The sequence below is a fragment of the Struthio camelus genome, chromosome 1 (assembly GCF_040807025.1).
Source record: "Struthio camelus isolate bStrCam1 chromosome 1, bStrCam1.hap1, whole genome shotgun sequence".
Classification (NCBI taxonomy): Eukaryota; Metazoa; Chordata; class Aves; order Struthioniformes; family Struthionidae; genus Struthio; species Struthio camelus.
Genome location: NC_090942.1, coordinates 130,276,829 through 130,296,600, shown reverse-complemented (window position 1 = coordinate 130,296,600; position 19,772 = coordinate 130,276,829). Strand labels below are relative to the sequence as shown.

Genomic DNA, 19,772 nt, shown 5'->3' with positions numbered 1-19,772 from the left:
GACAGCACAGCTAGACACAAACAATCAAGGAGGTTCCTGCAGAGCACTGAGGATAACTTTTTGACTCAGGTGGTGGAGATGGCAACAAGGAGAAGTGCAATGCTAGACCTTGTACTAACGAACGAAGAAGGTCTAGTTGGAGAGGTGAAGGTTGGGGGCAGCCTTGGCTGCAGTGACCATGAGATGGTGGAGTTCAGGATCCTGCGAGGAGGGAGCAGGGCAATGAGTAGGGTTGCAGCCCTGGACTTCAGGAGAGCTAACTTTGGCCTCTTCAGGGACCTACTTGGAGGAATCTCATGGGGTAGGGCCCTAGTTGGAAGAGAGGTCCCGGAGAGCTGGTAAATGTTCAAGCGTCACCTCCTCCAGGCTCAAGAGTAGTGCATCCCTCTGAGGAAGAAGTCGAGCAAAGCGGGCAGGAGAGCTGCATGGATGAGCAAGGAACTCCTGGCAAAACTCCGGCAGAAGAAGGAAGTACACAGAATGTGGCAAAGGGGACAGGCCCCTGGGGAGGAATACAGGGATGTTGTCAGAGTGTGCAGGGATGCGACAAGGAAGGCTAAGGCCCATTTGGAATTCAATCTGGCAAGGGATGTCAAGGACAACAAGAAGGGCTTCTACAAATACATCAGTAGCAAAAGAAAGACTAGGGGAAACGTGGGCCCGCTGCTGAGTGGGGCGGGTGCCCTGGTGACGAAGGATACAGAGAAGGCAGAGCTGCTGAATTCCTTCTTTGCTTCAGTCTTTACTACTAAGGCCAGTCCTGAGGAATTCCACACCCTGGGGACAGGAGAGGAAGGCTGGAGAAAGAAAGACCCTCCCTTGGTTGAGGAGGATCAGGTTAGACATCATTTGGGCAAACTTGAAATCCACAAATCCACGGGCCCCGATGGGATGCACCCACAAGTGCTGAGGGAGCTGGCGCATGTTATCACTAGGCCACTCTCCATCATCTTGGAAAGGTCCTGGAGATCAGGAGAGGTGCCTGGAAGAAAGCCAGTGTCACCCCAGTCTTCCAAAAGGGCGAGAAGGAGGAGGCAGGAAACTCCAGGCCTGTCAGCCTCACCTCCCTCCCTGGAAAGGTGATGGAACAGCTCCTCCTGAAGGTCATCCCTAAGCATGTGGAGAAGAAGAGGATGATCAGGAGTAGTCAGCATGGATTCACCAAAGGGAAATCGTGCTTGACCAACCTGATAGCCTTCTCTGATGGAATGACTGGCTGGGTAGATGAGGCGATGTGCCTTTGTGGCCAAGAAGGCCAATGGGATCCTGGGTTACATTAGGAAGAGTGTTGCCAGCAGGTGGAGGGAGGTGATCCTGCCCTTCTACTCAGCCCTGGGGAGGCCTCACCTGGAGTACTGGGTCCAGTTCTGGGCTCCCCAGTCCAAGAGAGACATGGCACTACTGGAGAGAGTCCAGCAGAGGGCTACAAAGATGATGAGGGGACTGGATGGGGCATCTCTCCTATGAAGAAAGGCTGTGAGAGCTGGGCCTGTTCAGGCTGGAGAAGAGGTGACTGAGAGGCGATCTCATCAATGTAAGTGTAAGTTTAATAATGGGTATCTGAAGGGAGGGTGTCAAGAGGATGAGGCCAATCTCTTCTCCGTGGTGTCCAGCAACAGGACAAGAGGCAATGGGCAGAAACTGAAGCACAGGCAGTTCCATCTGAACCTGAGGAAAAACTGCTTCACTGTGAGGGTGACTGAGCATTGGAACAGGTTGCCCAGAGAGGTTGTGGAGTCTCCTTTGCTGGAGATATTCAAAACCCGCCTGGACGTGATCCTGGGAAACATGCTCTAGGTGACCCTGCTTGAGCAGGGAGGTTGGACCAGATGATCTCCAGAGGTCCCTTTCAACCTCAACCATTCTGTGATCCTGTGATTCTGAGTAAGTAAGTACACCTGTAGGTGCATACAAATACAAAAATGAAGGTGTTCTCTAAAATTCATGAAACTTTCAAATGTTATGATGTGGTAGAAAATCTTTTAAAAAATAGAAAACGGTGGAACAACTTGCCTGAGAGAAGCTGTGTAAGATCAAGCCTTTCTTGTCTGCTTTTAAACTGAGAACCGTTCAGCATTATCATAAAATAGGGAATGGAGCATTATTTGGTATGAATTAAACTATTTTTTCACTATCACAAGCCATGGACCATATTATTTACGATCACTGAACTCACATGACCAGTCTGAGACAATATCATTCTCCAGTTAAGTCCTTTTTAAAAAAACTCTTATCAGTAGCCATGCTCTACTTCCCTCCTCTCCTCCCCACCCCTACAACCAAAAAAAAAAGTTTTCTCAGACATAAAATAAACTGCATGTTAGCAACTTCAGCAGTCAGTGCTAAGTCTTGAAGTCAGCCAGGGCAATGTGCTACAGTATTAATGTAGAAAACAACAGCAGATTGAGCAGACAGTATCACGTCACTAGCGGAGGGAAGGTTTGCTTGACTTGGCTTTTGAATCATCTTCATGTCCTCCATCTCTGCGCATTTCCCTAACCTCCCTGGATGAGGCACAGGCTCTCTGCTATGCTTTGATTGCCATTAGAAGTGTTCCTCCAGTGGATTTACAACTCTTTCATACTATAATAGATAGATTTAGTTATGCTGGGTCAATAAATCTACACATCATGGCTACGTGCAACAATTTCCCTCTCCAAAGTCATCTGCAATGGCAGGCTTTTTAGCCTCTGGAAGGAAGGCAAACTGTCCTGTAAGACACCTCAGAGCAGTTCCCAGAAATGCTCTGTTTCCTTTGGCAGTAAGAAAATCGAGTGCATCTTCAGCGAATTATAGTGTCTCCTATGAGTTCCAGCAGGTGCAATGAAGAACCACAGAGAAGTGGAATTACCTAAATGCTGTAATGAAACAAACACACAAACACACAGTCAGGAAAATGGAAGGTCACAGACGTGAAGGCTGAGCCACAGATACTTTGGGTATATACTTATCCATACTTATCCAGTGAAGCACACTCATCACCTGCTGTTTCCTCTTTTCCAGGGCAGTATTAGCTCTTGTGAAGCTTCCAACTTGCTGTTCTTTCACTCAGTCCTCCCAGGTTCTTTTATATAATGTCCCACTTCATGTTCAGAAATCTCTCAGTGTCAAACAGAAATCCCCTTTATTCCGCATCTGAATCCTAATTAAGCTTCCACACAGCACAGCCAGTCTCTTGCAAGAAACTGTTTCCCAAACAAGGAAGCTTCATTAAAGATAACTATTTAAATCCTTTAGAGTGGTGGTTTCTCATTCTACTGAAAATAAATAGTGATAAAATAAATAAATAAATACTGAGGCAAGGGATTTCTCCTTAGAAGAATATGGAAAATACAGATGTTTATTCCAGATGTAATGGGAATGATTCAAGGCTTTTCTGATGAGATTTATGAACAAATAAGCCAGATCATGGAATTTAGAGTAATTTTTTGCTGAGGGCTGTGGATATGTGTGTATATTTTTACACGTACAAACGCTAAAAAATATTTCAAAGAGAAAATGCAATTTACAGTAGTTGTGACCTACAGCATCTAGCTGGACTAACTATACATATTAACAAGAAAAAGAATAAATATTTCCTTAGTAAACCTGTAGTTTTTCTTTTGACTGTATTTCCAAGAAAAGAGGATTGATTTCAGCTGCATGAGAACAAAGTGTAGTCCTTTAGAGGCAGCTAGAAGCTTAATGCCAATTGCAGGAAATGAAAGCTCTTTACAAATAGCTTTTTTAAAAAATGTAAGATAACAACAATAGATGTATGTGTCTTCTATACAAAAAAAGAGAAACTGGGAAAAATATGGAAGTTTACTTTTAATTCACTAAATTATTGAATAAAGAGTATTCATTAGACAAAAAATGAGTAAAGAAATATTTACCTTACCAGTGTTGAAGAGTATACGTTTGTGAGCAAAAAGAACAAACAGAAAGAATTTGCCTTTAGGGATCCTCAGAGTTCAATTAATTCAATTTTACAACTGACAGTCCCTCAGTAGGAGAGGAAAGGAGCTAACCAGTCTGTAAAAGTAAACTGAAATTCTAATTCTTTAGCAATATGAGTTAGCAGTGCTCGTAACATCCAGTGGGATGGCTTTGTCTTAACTGACCTGATTTAGCTGAGAGATATTTTAGCTGGCTTTGAACTTTTGTCACGTGCTTTTACTTGAATAAAACCTTATTAACAAAAATCAACCAAGATTCTCCAGTCTCTTTCACGCATTCATGGAAGTGCTCATCAGCACTTCCTCTGCCAACTATAATACGGCAGATCAACAGTCACCATTTCCTATTGTGTTGTCAGGTAGTCATATTTATTACCTTGAAGACCATTTTAAAAGGTGGACTGTTTATTCTTTCAAATTTGATTTAAACTAAGTGATCAAAACATTACATATATTTCGGTTTCTTTTAAAAAAAGATGTTTTTCTCCACAGTCCCAAACTCTTATTTATTCTCCTGCATCACTCCAGCAGCCCCTCGTACATATATGCACTAAATGAAGCAGAAAACCCCTTAAAATAGCTGTTAATTGTGTTGAATAACCCAGCTGCCAGTTAGTTAGTTAATTCAGGGCACACTGCTCCAACTGGAGTTTTGTCTTCAAAATTTGGCCAACATCAGGATGCTGCTACATTTCTGAATTGCTTTTTCTTTCACTTTATAGATGTCCTCTACTAAGATAACTCCTTAGAGCCTGACAAACTCTTACCAAGAGCTAAGAAGTTAATTGTAAATAAACTGAGAGCATGCTAACCACCTTAGTCCAAATGTAGTCTATATTACTGGCTAGACAGAGCTCAGGCTACATCCCGTAAGGTATTTGGCAGTGCAAGTGGGAGTTGAAGGTGCCCAGGGTGCAGTAGAGGCAGACCTGGCATTTCCTGAAGGCTGTTTGGACACAGAATAATCCTGACCAGTCAAGCCAGAGATGCATGACATAAAGACTGCTGGGAGTAAAAGCAACGTGCTCTTTCTTACAACTTTACAAATCAGGTAAATTATCTTTCAGGTGTTCAGTCTTGCCACATTCTGAGTGGTGACTGAAGCTGAAAAACATCAATGTACAGCAGAGCAGGCACAGTTTATGCTGAATCTCATTTCTCAGAAGCTAAGCGTGGCAGAGTTTTTGATCTTTCTGTCTGGCTCAGGAAAGGGAGAAAACAGTCATATCCTAATTCCCCTCTACCTAGATGATATTTTTCTAGTTAAGCTCCGTGCAGTGGACCCATCAGGACAAGCCTTTTATCATGCTTCTACCTCTACTGTACACTCACAGAGTTTTTTTTTATTTGGCTGCAGCAGTAAAAGCAATTATCTGATCTGGGACAGGATGTAACCATGTGGGCCTTTCCCATAAATTGAATGGGGAGGTAGTGAGAGTCATAACATGAAGCAGTTATGCCTCTTGCCTGACAGAAAATCATCTTCACCTCCTCCCTTACACCTGCAGCACTGCCAATCAACTTTTTCGCTAACGCTGATTCTACTAATGCCATCTACACTGAAAACAGCCTTTATTCTTGCACAAGGCAGACAGGGAAGCTCTCTGCGTTGCAATCATTCCGAGCCTGATGTGGAGAGACAACTAAAGTTGCTTAATCTGCTTAGCAGCATCTGGAACCAGGACCAGAACTATTTTTGCAGCTGTACTTTCATCAAAGTGGGTTATGATTTTTCCTGTTGTGTAAATATATTTTTCATACAAATCTATCCTGCATTTGATCATATTTTCTATAGAATGTAAACAATTTTGCCTGCATGGCTCATACAGTTTATTCAAGAGTCAATTGATGACCTCTGTTGCAGGATATCTATTTTATGGGTGTATGTGTGTATACACACACACATACATACATATTTATTTCAACTAAAACCGAACCAAGGAGAGTTATGGTATAGAATAGGAATTGCTTTACCTGTAACAATACTTTCCTTTCACTACAAACTGACTGTTTCAGAAACCAGACTGTGTGAACTGACTGAAGAGTAATTTCTTACTCTCTTACAGAACATTTATGGAAAATCATTCCTTCTTCTCTGTTTCAAAATAGTTTTTTCCATACTGTGTTTTGACACCTCCCTCAGAATTTCTATGCAGTACAGTGACAGCTCAAATACTGTGTGCAATAAAAAGTGGAGATAGAGCATTCTCAGACTGACATATAGAAAGAAACAGCAGTGATTATGTATGCATATATGTTTTTTTTTCTGGCTCACTCCCCACGGTTGTCGCACTACCTAGTGTTTTCTTTAATGATTAACAACCTACTGTGCTTCTTCTGCCTTGGCTTCACATTTAACAAATCTAAATGCCTAGAACCAAACAATTAAAAAGAAAATCCCTCCTGGTCCAGAAGGCCTTGGATCTCTGAAGGCTTCCTCTTCTTACATGCATCATTTCAGACAAGCAGGGAGTTTCTTTCTAGGGAAGGAAACAATGCTATTTGTCCTCTAAGGACCAAAGAAGGCTTTGTAACATGCAACCTACTGCACATGTGAGCAGATAACCCCCTAAGCCTTTGCTAGTCTGCATCCTCGCAGTAAAGGGACGCCTGTTAGAGGAAATAAGAGCATTCACCAGTCCTTTCCTTCATAAAAAATGATTCATTCTTGACACTTTATGTGGCACGCTGTGTAGATTTACGGTCCACTTCCAAAGAAGGGACCAAGCCAGGGAAAAGTACATAGTCTGCTACATCTCCTATACCATCAACTATATGCCTACCTAGGAGCTGAGATACTTGCATTAGCTTTGGAGAGCAAACTATGCGGAAAAGTCATTTAGCGGTACAGGAGTTTAAGACTAAAAAGAATCTCCTGCTTTATCATATCCTGCCTCCTTTGCCACTGCAGACAATCACATCATATAATTGTTTTTGTAAAAGATGATTCAGTACATTCTAAAATGAATTTATACACTATTATTTTAGAGAAAGGGAAAGGCTCTTCATCTGCTGATGACACGAAACCTGTCTATTTCCAGATTAAGTCTGTTGATAGCTTATACGCCAATTGCTTTTTGTGCAGCATTGTCCTTTAGCTTAACTATGTCTTCTTACTCTCGGTTATTCTCACAATCCTTTGAATCATTTTACCTTCTAAAATGAAGTCAAATTATTTTGATCTAATCTCTTGAGATCGGAATCCTGTTGTTGCGGTCATAGTAATAACCTTTCTCTGAACCCATTCTTGCTGAAAACTATATCATAATTAAATACAAGTGATCAGAATTCTCAAAAGTTTTTAGATCAAGTCTTATCATTATCTTGTGAAATGGCACTGCTGCTTCCCTACCTACAGTGCAACTTTTTGGTTGCATTTGTCCTATTCATTGGACATCAAGTCCTCATGCCAAACCTGTGACCTCACAGTACAATGTAAGTCTCTCCTTTGTTATTTCCAGAGGATGAGTTCCCAGAATACAAGAAGAAATTTTGCTACTCTTCTTCATGTGTTTGACCTTTTATTTTGTGCTTCTCATTCTGAATCACTTCCATGAGCTGGTCAGGGTTGGACAGGTGTTACTCATAGAGGAGCTCACAGAATTTCACTGGTCAGAGGAAAGACAAGATAGTTTTGAATTTTGTGGTGGCAGATGACCCCCACAGCAGAATCTGGGGGTTAAATATCCTACTTGCTTGATCAAGAAGGACAAATTTTTCTGCCTAATGGCAAAATAATATACTGAAGGTTTTGCTGTCCTATGAAGCTCCTCTAAACCTGTTTTTCTATGAGAGGACTACTGTTCTCTCCACACATCTATTAATTATCCCTATGTGTGGAGGAAGTTACAATGTGAAAAGAAGTAAATAAGATGGACATTTATTTCCAACTTGATACTCGACTTTTCATTAGCCTAACTGCGTTGGAAGGTGAACTGAAGCTGTATGAGGCCCAGAATAGAAACAGGAGATGTGTTTTGTCTTGTTGCAAATTTGCTATCAATAAAGATGCCACTGGCTAGACATACTACTTGAATTTAAGAGAAAATAGCTATCTGTCTTTATAGCATGCTTCAGTACCAAACAGAATAATTGGTTCTTTGAAATAAAAATTAGTTCTGCATTCACAGATCCTGGAATGAAGCTCAAATTGGAAAAGTTGTCTAAAATAGATGAGTTTGGAGATACCATTATGTTCAACAGAATCAACTCATTTAATTAAAAGCTTCATTGTCAGTCACTATTTGCTTTCTAACCAAGGTTATTCTGAGTTTGAAGTGACACATATCACTAAAGATAGAGCAGTGCAAATAATAGGTTCTGTTTCAATTCTGAAATGAAGAAAGATCTTTTGAAAGGGTAGGAAATTTTGCCTAATTGACTCATATTTTTTGTTATTTTGTTGGTTTTTACACTTTGAAATGAAAATCTGAAGAACTACTCAAAATATATCAAAATAAATCATTTCAGCTTTTCTAGAGAAAATGGGGTTCAGATCATTGTGCTGTAGAGTACAAAGCAAGCTGAAAAGTATCCTAGAATTGCTTTAAGGTGTCTTTTACATGTTACAAATCTGTCTCAAAGCCGCTGAATTCCCCAGCAGAGTTTAGAGGAGTACCAGAAGTACTATAAAGGTGAAGACCCTAGCCCATGTCTTGTCATCTCCTTCCTCTGCTTGTGGCTCCCCTGTCTAAGTTTTATTAGAAGAATTTCTCATTACAGACTCAATCTTCAAATGAAATATAGACTTCACTGACCTTTGGGCTCACCACTGAGCTCACGTATCTCCCACACAGTTTGCCTCTCAACTTCTGTCATTCCTCTGCAGCCTGTGTCAGACAGACCCCAGTGCTACAGTTTTATTTGGATTTTCCTCTCTTGCTCCCTATTTCCTTTGAGTTTGGCCTGGTTTTTTGTTTTTGCTTTTGTTTTTTCCCAGAACAGCTAGTGTCCAACTTGTTGCAGAATTACTCCTGAAAATCTTCTGGAAAGCCACAGATTATTAGATTTTTTTTAGGTTCAACAGCCCAGTGGTCTAAACTCTGAAAGCTAGTCATAATCACAACTATTTTCAAGGCCTTTAGCATCACCCTCCACTTACTCAGCTATTCTGTGCTGCTAATTTGTGTAAATAGACTTGTAAATAATTTATTATTACAGTGATGAGACTGCATATTTTTCTTTCAGCTGGAGTTATCTAGGCTGTTTTTATATGCGTTCTTCTAACCTCTCGTTTACTAATATATTGCTATTTTATAAAAGCATATGGAAAAACAGAATCAAACCAAAACAAATTTGGCCAATAAGGCAGAAAACTGTAGGTTTAATTCATTTCTTAAGACTGTAAACACTCTTAGAACAAACTCCGTAGTAAAAAATAAAAATAAAAAAAAAAGCTTCATCTGATAATAAACATGAAAACTTTTACCATCTACAACTAGAGGACAAGAGCAGGGAGTTCATTAGTCAAAGGCTAGTTTGTGCAATTAAACTTGTAGCTCCTTGTATATACCATATAAAAATTCACGCAAGAGAAATGGCTGTAATTTAATCTGCTCTCTCTAGCTCTAATTATCTACTTTTTCTCAGCCATACCAAAAATGCAAACCTTCCTTTTTTTAAGCTCTTTGTGAGTTTTTTAACCATATATGTTTGGTCTCAGTTATGTCATGTCTGAATTCTGAAAACTAGACTATCATCACTGAGGACTGAATATAAAGATTCATTTTACTTAATTCTACTATGCTTTGTTAACTGCTTGAGTGTTGTCAAATATAGCTGCTAAATCCTCTCAGGAATCACACAATCCTCTAATACTGTCAATATTTAAAAATGAGCTGACAAATATGATTTTATCCACAGAACAGCAGTATTAGAGTAGACAAAGTAGATCTGAGTGTACAGGATAAAGCGTTTATTCTATTTGCCATGCTTTTGCTAGGATGACTATTTCACTAGCATGGCTATCATGCCTAGCTCACTAAGCAGAATGTAGAATTTCTGTGACTTTCTTCTCACTTAGTCTGATGGTTATCTGATGTTTTCACAGAGACTTCTAACTCGTGAGAGGTGGCCTTGTAGGCAAATCACCCCAAATGCCACCCCATGAAGTGGCAGCAGAAGACGATCCCAAGCAGCTTTTCTCTTCCTTTTGCCCCCTGACAGCCACGCTCTGAAGTGCTTATGGCCTATGGAGGTAACAACCAGCAGCTGTTGTCACCAACACCTAAATCAGTATGGTCGATTTTATACTGCTCAGCTATTTCCTCGGCTGACTCCTCGTGGCCCATTGCCTTGGGGCTTTCCCTCAGGGTTACTCTCACCATGGTGGCAGGGGAAAGTCCTGGAGCTACGGGCCTGAACCTGGCAGTGACACTTGCAAAGGTGAATGTGGAGCACTGCAGCCCGCACGGCGTGAATGTGAACACCTTGCTATTTGCCACAGAGAATTGCCACAGTTTAGAGCCTAGTGCTTTCAGTAGTTGGATGCTGTAGTTAGCAGCCAGGGTGGATCCCAATGGATGTGACAGCACCCCAGGACAGCTATGCAATTCTGGTTTCTTGGTTGTTCAGCAATATGCTGAAATATACAATAGATTTCTCCCTGCTAGGCTGCTTAAATTTCCTTCCAAAGAAAGGAATGATGCAACCAGATCATGATCGAGGTGTGCTGCTGACCGAGTCTGTCAGATCTAGCACACTGGTTATCAGCACAGCATCACAGGTGGATCCAGTAGCAACTAAGAGGCTTTTCTGAAATTAGATGATATTTTGGTAAGATTCAAAAAAAAAAGGAGTTTTCAGACGATCTAGGCACAGTGACTAAAGGGGTTATAACTCAAAAGTTTAAACAACAGTTGTCCTGTGGTTCTTAAGGCCAGTGGGAGATTTTGAGTTTCTCAGGTTTACAATTTAGCTTGAGTTAAATGGGAATCAGAATCTGCACATTTCCATACAAAGAGCATCTACTGATGTCTCAGTTCAAGGCTCATCTACATTCGCTCCCAGAAGCTGCCAGTCCTTGCAGCTTCCTCAGAAGCTGTAAATTGACTACAACCTCATTCTAACTCTCAACAGCAAAATACGGCTCCTGCTTCAACCTTTTCTAGTGCTTTCCTCCACTGTTCTTGACTTACTGTGATACTTCTGGTTTTTCATTTTGACCTCACTTCTAGAGCCAGTAGACACAGTTTTCACGGTGTTTCTATTCCTCCTGTGTTCGGTTAGGGAAGACAATTTGCTGTACAACACCATCAACCAAAGGAGAGATAGAGAGGGTGAGAGATCCCTGAAGAGCAGAAAAGAGCTTTTCACCATCAGCAAAGTTTTCATCCTAGGAGGAATGTTGGCAAACCCTGGCTTCCTAACAGACTAGATGGAATTAAACCCAAATCTACTGCCTTTAATGATAAAGTAACTGTTGTCGGAAGGCAAATACGCTAAAATGTTAAATATACTGACTGGATGAAGCTACAATTGGACTGACTGGATTGAAGCTACAAAGCTACAATTTATCCACTAAAAATTATATCTAGGACTTACACAAGACCTTGAGGGTGAAAAAACCTGTCTCAGGCCTAATAAAACTAAGGTACTTGGTAACAGAATACACAAGCAGAATTACTTGTAAAACAATACTGAATGAAGTATTTCTTCCTTCTGTTAGTCTTTTATTTCAGAAACATTTTTTTCTGTGCTAGAACAATGGTATATGAGACAATCTTAACATAAAATTGCAGCTTTTTTTCCATTATAGAGGGAAATAAAAATATGACAGAACCCTGAGTATTTTTCTCACACTCAAAGTTAAAAATATACTTTGGATATTCTGCAACAGAAAATACCTAACTACACATAGATATTTTCTTTCAGACTCTCATGCTGTTTGTCTCTCTCACATTTTATATTTTGTTCCTGTGACATTTGATGTTCTACCATGACCTGCACTGAGGTGAAGAGTCTTTGGCTGATTAGAAGATTGTATTTGTATTATCTGTAAAAGACGGCCTTATAATTATTCTTGGGATCAGATTTAATTGTCTTCTTTACCTCTAGGCTGCAAGTATACATTTCAGAGTGGCTATCATCATACCCTCTGGGGACACTGCATGGCAGGCAACTGCATAAATGGAAGAACAAATTTGGATGCCTCCCTTTCCAAGTGGCATAGACATAGCTTAATCGTTTCATTTCAAACTAGTACTCAGAATCACAGAATCACAGAATGGTTGAGGTTGAAAGGGACCTCTGGAGATCATCTAGTCCAACCTCCCTGCTCAAGCGGGGTCCTCTAGAGCATGTTTCCCAGGATCACACCCAGGCGGGTTTTGAATATCTCCAGCGAAGGAGACCCCACTACCTCTCTGGGCAACCTGTGCAGGAGAGGCACCTCTGTCTGTCTCCGTGCCTCTGTCACCCTCACAGGAAAGATGTTTTTCCTCAGGTTCAGATGGAACTTCCTGTGGTTCAGTTTCTGCCCATTGCCTCTTGTCCTGTTGCTGGGCACCACGGAGAAGAGGCTGGCCTCATCCTCTTGACACTCCCCCTTCAGATACTTGTACACGTTGATGAGATCCCCTCTCAATCTTCTCTTCTCCAGGCTGAACAGGCCCAGCTCTTGCAGCCTTTCTTCAGAGGAGAGGTGCTCCAGCCCTCTAATCATCTTTGTAGCCCTCCGCTGGACTCTCTCCAGGAGTGCCGTGTCTCTCTTGGACTGGGGAGCCCAGAACTGGACCCAGTACTCCAGGTGAGGCCTCCCCAGGGCTGAGGAGAGGGGCAGGATCACCTCCCTCCACCTGCTGGCAACACTCTTCCTAATGTAACCCAGGATCCCATTGGCCTTCTTGGCCACAAGGGCACATTGCTGCCTCATGCTTAACTTGTCCACCAGGACTGCCAGGTCCTTCTCTGCAGAGCTGCTTTCCAGCAGGCCAGCCCCTAGCCTGTCCTGCTGCAGCTCTATATCTTCAAAAAAAAGATCTAATATTAGCAATCAATTCTCCAGAAAGAACGAAGATATAATGTTGATTCTCTAGTACAGATAGAGAATTGAGGCACAATATTAAGTAATAATCATTTAAATAAAGTCTATAGGCAGAAAGACAAAAAAGTTCTATGTAAGCTACACTTGAACACCGGCAAGCGAATCTTAAAAGATATACCAGTGCCATCCAAGCAGATGGATAGGCTATGCAGCACATACATTTCTGAGTAGCCTGTACTTTGTAACCAGAGGTCTCAAAAGGACTCTGCATGTTAACAAGAATACACTTTCAAGAAGTTAAAGTCAGTAAAAGACCTCGAATGTCAGTCTGTGTCACCTGCGATGAAAACCTTAAAAGCTGCAACTGGCTACTTCTCTTTGGGTTATTTTTTGTCTGTGTAATCGATTTGTTTCATAAACTACCAAACGCTACTGCCAAGATTTAGTCTTCATGTGCAGTTGCAGACATCAGAACACAGGCAATCAGGTTTATGTTGGAACAGCCCTCAGATGGCAAGGAAGAAAGAAGAAAGGTGACAAATGCTTCATTTCAGTTTTCTTGGTGCCAGGAGCTCAAAAGGCAGCAGAACTGCGTTGTCTCTGGTACAAGTGATTTGGCCCATGAGGGCGAGCACAGTCTAGGTGCAGCACAAAATAATTTAGTCCTGTTCCTTTTGACTATTCTTATAGTAGAGCTAGATGCATCTTTCCAATTGAAAGATAAAAAATAGAAGTAAGAATGATTCCTGAGCCTTTAGCCGCACCTGTATCCTGGTCCACGAATAGCTCTGTGAAATAACTGAAGCAGAGCTTGGACTATGCTAATGAACTAGAATAAAGGTGTACTAATTTGTCTGTCCATTAATATTTCAGTTTTCACTAATTCAGATGCTAAATACTATACATATGCATCTCAGAGTTTATATTGTATGTCTTCTGGTGCCTCGGATCCTCATGAACGAGAAAGGATATTTTTAACTCCTAAACTCAGCAGTATAACCCAAGTCACATATTCCATCTTATGATTTATGAAAGAGAACTACTACCTGCAGATGTTAATTCCCAAAGAGAGTATGGTCCTCTTTGCTGTGTTGTTTTTCAGAATATGTTATTGAAGACAGTTTTGTATCTAGACTATACTCACTTTCACGCCGGAAGGAAAAAAAATAACCCTCAAATTAATGGGAAATATAACAAGGGAAAATGCTAGGCAAGCAGTTTAACTTTTATCAGATAGTCCTCTTAAAGTCTTGGGAAAAAAAGACATTTATCACAAGTTAAAATATGTAGAAAACAGCAAGACTAAAAATAGTAGCAGGATACACTATGGAACAAGAGTATGGGGGAAATGGTCTCTTTGAGGATGTGGTAGAAACTTGGTAACTTTGTGCATTTAAATTGGACAGGCCAAAAAGCTAGCGGTGTTGGGTAAGCATCAAACATACACACACTAGAAGAAAGAAGGGCAGGATAACAGCATAAATCTTTTTCGTTTGAAGGTATTATACAGAAATATAGCTCAGGCATTTGTAAAAATAAATAAATAAATGCATATTATATACACTAAAAATTCCAGTAAACTGAACAGGAATTTGAAAGAAAGAAATATACCCTGTACAGGTATACAGTCCTGGGCCTCTCTGCAAAAGCGTTCTGGAAGACTTCTTTTCTAATTCGTGTTTTTCAAACGATCTGTTTGTCTCGTCCTTCTTCAGACAGAAAATCTCACTCAGACACAAAAAGTAAGAGACTTAACAATTATTCATCTGAGCATTCCTTCCTGGATCGCATCTTGCATTCTTTTCTTTAAAATATAAGCTGGAGAGAAACAAAAGACGTATTTTCCACTTTTTCCACCATGAGGGGAATGGGTTCCAGTACAGGTGATGAAATAGATCCTTTTGTCCAAGCAAGCCTGTTTGTTCCCACTTTCCCCCATTTTCATAGCTTGTTCTCTAAGTCCCTTTAGCCCATGGTTTCTGCAGTGCAACAGCACCTCCTTCCCAGTAAGTTGCTACTTCCTTCTAAAGGAGTCAAATGAGAGCTGCAGTCGGCCAGCAAACACCTTCCACACCCTGAAAATGCTCATCTGCTCAGGAATAGTAAGATTACAGTGTGAAAGATTAAAGAAGTACCTACCTCTCATGTGAATAAAGGGGGTCTTCATCTATATGCCTGAAAACTGATCTCAGCTTTTGGTGGAGACAAGGAACAGTTTCACTGTAGAAAGATTAAACACATTTACTGATTCACCTGTTAACATACAGCTTAATGTTACACAGTAATAGCAGGCACACAATTCAGGTGCTGCTTGAATGTATAGAATATATTACAGCCTTATAATAGACTTCTGAATGCTCAATAGAACGAAAAAGGTATTCGATTCCAAATGAATAACTGGTAGGCAAAAACCTGATATAAGAGCAAATGAGACAAATCTTACTATGGAATCCCCAAGAAAGATAAAAGATTATTTTTCCTAAAGGTTGTCAAATTATGTTCAGCTATTACTCCCAGTACAGTTGCCTCCAGGCAGTTACTATCCAACATGAAAACTAATTTGCATGTAGACTCAATTTAACAATCCAAAATCATGTTCAACAAAATTTGCGAGTGCATGTACTCCCAGTGACAATCATTGAGAAAGGACCGTGGAACTTACATTGTATAATTGTGCCATATACATGTGCAAGAAAGCACTACAACTAGAAATAACTTGCAATAAGCAATTTCAAGTTTTTAGAATTAAAATTTTATTTTAAAAAATGGAAAAAAATTTTTTTTAAACTTCCTGGATGCCATTCTGGGTTACCTTTATAGAAAAGACTCAATGGCTTCTTGGAGGAAACTGTTTTCACCAGTTGGAGAACATAGTCTTCTGTTTTCTTGCAGCTCCGATGGTATTTACCATGTCACAGAGACTATTAGTGCCTTTATTAAAAAGTTGAGGAATAAGGGTAATATGCTTGAAAAATCTCTTAGTTAGTGTGAAGCTGCAAAAGTATCTCTTTTTCATAGTTAACATTTTCTTTCTGTTCGTGGGTTAAATGTGAATTTTGAGGATTCATTTATTTTCCCCAAATTATTTTGAGGCTTTTTATAATTTTTTATTACTATAAATTACACTAAAGCACTAGAAATTTGTTGCAAGTAAGAAAATGTTGTCATGAAAATTTGTTTTTATTTTTATGATAATATTGAAATGCCATGGATATCTTCCATTTCATCAGTATCCAAGAGTTATTCTGTAATAACATATGTTCAGACGACCTGGTGATCACAAGATCAGTTCAGGCTCTGCTTTCTGTCCAAAGCAATCCAATCTAAAGAACCTAAATCATATTAAAAAATGTATATTTTAAACTTTTAAAGTGCATACATTATTAGGACTGTTTATTTATTATGTTCTCATGTGGTCTAGGAATGTTCCAGATGAAAGAACTTCTGTCCAAAAGTGTTTAAAGTTTAAACAGAGCAATGGTATAAAACCTTCGAAGATCAGAGTGGGAGGAGAACATGGGCGGTAAGATTGATCACTTGCGGAAGCCAGTAATATACACAGCCTCATCAAGACACATGCTCACAGTTCAGTAAAATGGAAAGGATGCCAATGTGAGGAAGGAGGTGGGGAGTTATTCTGGCTTTCTCTTTTATATTGTTCATTATTTTACAGGCATCTATCATCCCTCTTTTCATTCATCTTTTCTGTCAAATGAACTTCAATCTTTTCAATTTCCCTCCCTGTAAAAGTTCAGCCACCTCTTTAATTATTTGCTGTCCCTCCTAATTTTTGCTGTTGCCTTTTCTGATAAGTTAATAACAATTAAAAAGAATCATATTATATCACTAACATAATGTTAGAGAAATGAAGATTCTCATTATTTAGGCATATGCCCATAAATGTGGGGAGAATATATCACAATTACAATATATTCTGTTTTAATTTCCATGGCATTCTTGAGATAGTCTTTTTATGTGAGAAGGGACAGCGGAACTCAATGAATCAGGAGAGGGTTGTAAACTGTAGTATTTTTTGTTATTTTTTGGAAAATAGGAGCCAAAGGCAGTAACATAATTTAGTGCTTTGTGTTCCTCACCTGGAACTATGCAGGAACCATTTTGACATTAAAATAAACCACTGTGAAATATCAGATATATCGCCGATTGTCCTTGACGGTGTAACTACAGCATCAGATTTGTGTGCTTGCTCTTCCTTTGGGTCCTGTTGCCCACGGTGGTGCAGGAACCTCCCTTCAGGGTCATTCTTGCATCTTTCATGCAATGAAATCTTATGACCACTTTCATATAGCATCTGTATCTATCACCCCCCCCTTCCTGCAGCAGGTGCCTTAAATCTTGTAACTTCATTTGCTCTTCTTCAGAGTTTTTTAGACACACTGCCAAGTGGGTATCTTCAGTGACGTATGTAAAAAGCTAAAAACCTGATCCTTTATCCGAGGAGTACCTCACCGCTTTTCAGCATTTTCTGTCACTTAAAGAAATAAAACCAGATATTCACTATTGAAATCTTTTCTAATACAGTACAGTTCCTAAGAATGAAGAAACTGCCCATAACTGTTTTAATGTTTCATATTTTGAAACATTAAAAAATGTATTAGGAATATGCATTTCTAAAATCAGCTGTAAAGAAGCCATATTGGCCAGTTTTACTCTTTATTCTTGAGGTTTCCCGAATCCCCTAGTGCAAGTGTTCATGAGGTTGTTTCACTGACTCTGATTAGCAGCCGTCCCAGGGGGAGCAAACTGGGGGCCTGACGTGACCTTGGGCTGGGTGTTGTAGAGAAAGGGTAATATTCAGAAATAGAGCAAACACGTTACATAGCATCCTACCGTAATAAGGATTCCAAAATACCATAGTGGGAATTGTTGAAACTGGTAAGTCTGGAGAGCAAAGCAAAGTACGACTGAGCAAACAGATCATACGGGGACAAAGAAAACACCAGATGCAATTGTCGTTAGAGCAATAGTCAGAATTCCCATCTCTAAACATAAATAAACTACTACTAATAATTTATAAGATAATTACAAGAATAATTATAAGCAGATAGATTAAATAAGAGATGAGCTGGCAGGAAGATCTGTAAATCAGTTTCCACTGGAGACAGCAAATGAACTGAGACAGATAGTCATTTTATTGTCAAAGCACGCTGTGATAAAGACAATGCACATCAGCCTTTCAGAAGATTCCTCATGAGAATCCCAAAGAGTATGCCTTTGCAAAGAAGTTATACACCCTGCCAGCACAGGCACCATATCCCACCTGTGAAGAACAAAACCTAATTTTCCTTGGACTAATAGTGATAAAAAGTTACAGTGCTTTCAAAGAATCCTATTGCTGAAACGGGTTTGGACAAGGTAATTTTTGCTGTTATGAGCAAAGCGTGACTCTTTTCTGTTTGACTTCTGAAATCATTTTGCAAAGCTCAGAAATGACGTTTATTGGATATGTACCTAAATGTTAATCCTGTGAAAGAGATCCTCAAAGGAACTGCTATTTCTATACTTTTCCTTCAGGAGTAAGTAACCTTCTCATCCAGTATTTCTCATAATCCAAAACTGTAAAAGGAAATTAAAGACTCCTTTGTTGATTTATGCACCTAAATAGCTATCAATAATTGTGCCATTGATCTGTTTCATCTGTCTAAATTTGCTTCTGCCTAACTGAAAATATTCATACAGTTTTCTCTAAAAACTATGCTATACTCCACCCCTGCACCATACCTTTTTTGGGGGCATTCACATACATGTCCAGTTTTGTATGAGTCTGCGTATGCCAATGTAATCATTTGCTTTAGATTTCAGTCATAAGCATCCTGGGCAATTAATACTAATATTCAAAGTTAGTTATCCAGATTCTTTGCTGTGTCAAGTTTCTTCCACTTCTGTAACTGAAGAAAAAGGAATATCAGGATGGAAGATCCTTGAATTCAGGATCCTAAGCTTGAGGAACACTGGCCATGTTAGATTTTGCTTGGTTACTTTTTATCCCTGGTACAATGATCCTGCACTTCATGAAAACTCTGCACTGCTATTGTTTTTAACTGCCAAGATTCAATGATATGATTTCTTTTGTGTGTGCAAAAAGACTTCTTTTGTCTGTATAAAAAATTCCAGTTCAATATTCTTTAATTTTATTCTTTTCTAAAGGCCCTATGTGGAGAAATTTGTACTTGAATTTTTCAGGTGTTGATGTCATTAAGAAGACTTCTGGCATTTCACGTGATCGTGAAATGACAAAATATTTGAATCTGGCAGGCGCCTCTGGAGATCATCTAGTCCAACCCTCTGCTCAGAGCAGGGTCATCTAAAGTAAGTTGATCAGGGCTATGTCTAGACAGCTTTTGAATATCCTCAAAGATGGAAACTCCATAACCTTTCTGGGCAACCTGTTCCAGGTTCTTCTGTTCAGCTAACCTCATGGTAATGTTTTCTTACATCCAAATGGAATTTCTTATGTTTCGGTATGTGCCCATTGCCTCTCATCCTGTCACTGGGCTCCACTGAGAAGAGTTTGGTCCCATCTTCTTTTCTCCCCACCGTTAGGTATCTATAGACACTAATAGGATCCCTCTCTGTCTTTTCTTCTCCAGGCTGAGCAGTACCAGCTCTCCTAGCTTCTCCTTTTATGAGCGATGCTCCAGTCCCTTAATTTATCCTCATTGCCATTTACTGGACTTGCTGCAGCAGTGCCATGTCTCTCTTGTGCTGGGGGGCCCAGAACTGGACCCAGCACTCCAGATGAGGCCTCCCCAAGGCTGAGTAGATGGGAAGGAGCACCTCCCTCGACCTGCTGGCAACACTTTTCCTAATGCACCCCAGGATACCGTTGG

At 40.1% G+C, this 19,772-nt stretch overlaps 1 long non-coding RNA gene across 1 annotated transcript in view; it reads right to left on the bottom strand.

Annotated features, from left to right (window-relative positions):
- LOC138061933 (uncharacterized) overlaps window positions 1-19,021 on the bottom strand; it is a 31,992-nt gene extending 12,971 nt beyond the window's left edge. Inside the window, exons 1-2 of the long non-coding RNA XR_011135938.1 lie at window positions 18,664-19,021; window positions 15,061-15,141 (exon numbers count right to left, since the gene is read on the bottom strand). This is a non-coding gene — a long non-coding RNA (uncharacterized lncRNA). The remainder of the gene's footprint in view (window positions 1-15,060; window positions 15,142-18,663) is intronic.
- Between the last annotated feature and the right edge of the window lie 751 nt (window positions 19,022-19,772).